This window comes from Octodon degus, unplaced genomic scaffold, assembly GCF_000260255.1.
Source record: "Octodon degus isolate 3935 unplaced genomic scaffold, OctDeg1.0 scaffold00093, whole genome shotgun sequence".
Taxonomy (NCBI): domain Eukaryota; kingdom Metazoa; phylum Chordata; class Mammalia; order Rodentia; family Octodontidae; genus Octodon; species Octodon degus.
Genome location: NW_004524669.1, coordinates 423017 through 425916, shown reverse-complemented (window position 1 = coordinate 425916; position 2900 = coordinate 423017). Strand labels below are relative to the sequence as shown.

The following is a 2900-nucleotide window of genomic DNA, read 5'->3' as shown; positions in this document are numbered from 1 at the left end:
TCTCTCTCTCTCTCTCTCTCTCTCTGCTTTCTTTCTAAACATAGAAGGAAAAGAGACATCTATGATATGAATAGCACGAGGCCCTGTGCTCTCACAGCAGGGGCTCCTGGTTGCTGTGGAAGGTCCAAGTTATAGAGATTATGTTCAGTGTCGCAAAAGACAGGCAGCTAAATGAACATAGCAAGGAAAGTGGAGAACGGGAGGCGAGGCTGGTGGTAAAGGCTGAAGCCAGATTAGGAGGTGTGAGAAGCACATTAGGTTTGGACTTCACCTCAAAGGCAGTGAAGACCAATGGAAGGGTTCTAAGCATCCCCACGCAGTCTTCTTTCTGGCGGACAGTTCTGGGCCCGTGTGAGGCAAGTGAGGGACAGTGGGGTAGGTCTGATGGTGGGAGAGGAGTGGAAACAAAAGACAAGCTGACTGGAGGCTGGTGCAGGGGCGCGGGCAAGGGCTAGTGGTGGGCCAAAGACTGCGGGGCACTGGGAACGGAGAGCAGTGGATTAATTTCTGCGCTACGTAATTATTACGTGCCTGGTGGGGAGCTGGTACAAGTAGAGATCACATCTTGGTTCTTTTTCATTCCCTTTCTCCCCTTTTTCTCCATCTCTTGATTCTCTTTCCATTTTAAAACACCTATTTTCTTACTTCTGTTATCTTTTTTAGTTTGTTCTTCATTTATATTTCTGGCTTCTAGGGTAAGAGAAGCTATGACATTCAAGTTTCTGTGTTTTATTTATTTTACTTTTTCATGCATTTAGTACAGGGATACAGGGTTTAGTACAGGGGAAACAGGGTTTAGTACAGAGGATACAGGGTATCACTATGTAGATCGGACTGGTAGTGATCCTCCTGTTTTCAGCCTCCCAAGCGCTGGGATTACAGGCGCAGCCACCATGTCTAATCTCAATCGCCATCTGAGTGCGCCCTGGGGGCAGAGCCGGCTCAGTACACAGGGGATCAAATCCCTGGCCACTGCTTTCTGCCTAAACAGGCGCTTTAGTCCGCTGAGCTATCAGGCCGGCCCTTTACTTATTCTACTTTAAAGTATATATATTGCGGAGTGGCCCCGGGTTTATTGGCAGGGTCCCTAAAGGAAGGTATTAGGCCTCTGGGTGGTGAAGCGGGGCTTGGACTCAGTGGGGCAGTGCAAACTTGATCTTGGAATTACTTTATAGCCAGCTGGGCGCGCTTGCGGGCTGCGATCTCTTCCACCCCTATAATCCGCATGGCTTGGGTTCGGGCGCGGTGCTGGGCGCCCTTGACCCGGTAGCACTGGTGCCCACTGTGGTCAGGTCCTGGTACTCCTGGTACACGCTGTGGATGCCAATGCGGGAGTCCTACGGCAGCCAGATGCCGAGGTTCCTCACCAGCTGCGGAGGCTTCTCAACCGCCTGCCCACAGTAGACGGTCTCCCCTGAAGATTTCTTCATCTTCTTCAGCTGGGACACAAAGTAGCAGAAACGTGACTTGGCGAGGACACGGTTGGGTGCGAAGATCTGCATGAGGTAGAGAGGCAGCTTGGGCACCTTGGGGTGCGCAGGCAGCGCCCCACCACCTCGTATTTCCGAGTGTGCCCGAGGTCTTCATGGTGCTCTCTTCTAGCTTGCCTCCACCCACCTACTTAACATATTTTAAGAGTCTGGGCAAAGTGGCGGCAGGCCTGTAATCCCAGTGCTAGGGAGGCTGAAAACAGGAGGATCACTATGAGTCCGAGCTGCGTGGTGAGATCCTGTACCAAATACATAAAAAAAGAAAAGAGAGACTTCAACATTATATTCTTAAGGTGAATGCATCCATTTTCCTACAAGTGATCCAAGTTTATTCCATTGTGTATAAATGCCACATTTTCTTTATTTGTTCCTCTGTTAATGGATATATAGGCCACTTTCAGGACCTAGCTCTTAGGGTGCTGGGGAGATAGCTCAGTAGAATAAGCACTTGCCTAGCAAGTGCAAGGTCCTGAGCTTAATCCCCAGTACCACAAAAAAAAAAAAAAAAAAAAAAAAAAGTGTGTGTGGCGGGGAGGGGCTCAAGACTTAACCTTACAAGTTATGTTTCTATAAACATGAGTTTGCATGTTTCACAGCAATGAGACTTTCACCCTTCTGGGAAAATTCTTAGAAGGGGAATAGCTGGCTCAAATGGAATTCTAGTTTTACTATTTTGAGGAATCTCCATGCTGATTTCTATGCTGGTTGTACTAGATTACACTCCCACCAACAATATGGAAGGGTTCCTTCACACCCAGTCTTCCCAGCTTTGTTATTATATTGACTGCTTGATGATAGCCATTCTTTCTGAAATGCGATGGCATCTCAGTGTTGTTTTAATTTGCATTGCTCTAATGGTCAGCGATGTTGAACAGTTTGAGTGTGATGACTGGCCTGTACTTCTGTGGAACATCTATTCACTTCAGATGGTCATTTCTGGATTGGGTCTTTTTTGGGGGTAGGGTTCTGATTTCTGGAATTCTTTTTTATTTTTATTTTTTGGTACTGGGGATTGAACTCAGGACCTTGCACTTGCCAGGCAAGTGCCTATTCTACTGAACTATCTCCCTGGCCCCCTGGAATTCTTTATGTATTCTAAGTTTTAGTCCTCTGTTCAAAGAATGACTGAAAAAAACAAAAACAAAAACGAAGATTGACTACCAAAATTTTCTGCCCATTTTTTTGGGTATCTTTTCATTCTGTTGCTTGTTTCCTTTGTTATGCAGAAGCTTTTTAACTTGATGCAATCCCACTTGTTTATGCTTGGTGTTATTTCTCGGGTGACTGGAGTTCTTTTCAGAGAGTCTTACTTACTACCATATTTTCAGAGTTTTACTTATTTTATCTTCCAGCACACCAAGTCTTTCTTTCTTTCTTTCTTTCTTTCTTTCTTTCTTTCTTTCTTTCTTT

At 46.0% G+C, this 2900-nt stretch overlaps 1 pseudogene; it reads right to left on the bottom strand.

Annotated features, from left to right (window-relative positions):
- Window positions 1–1087: 1087 nt before the first annotated feature.
- The window catches only part of LOC101565800, a 12395-nt pseudogene continuing 10582 nt past the window's right edge, over window positions 1088–2900 (bottom strand).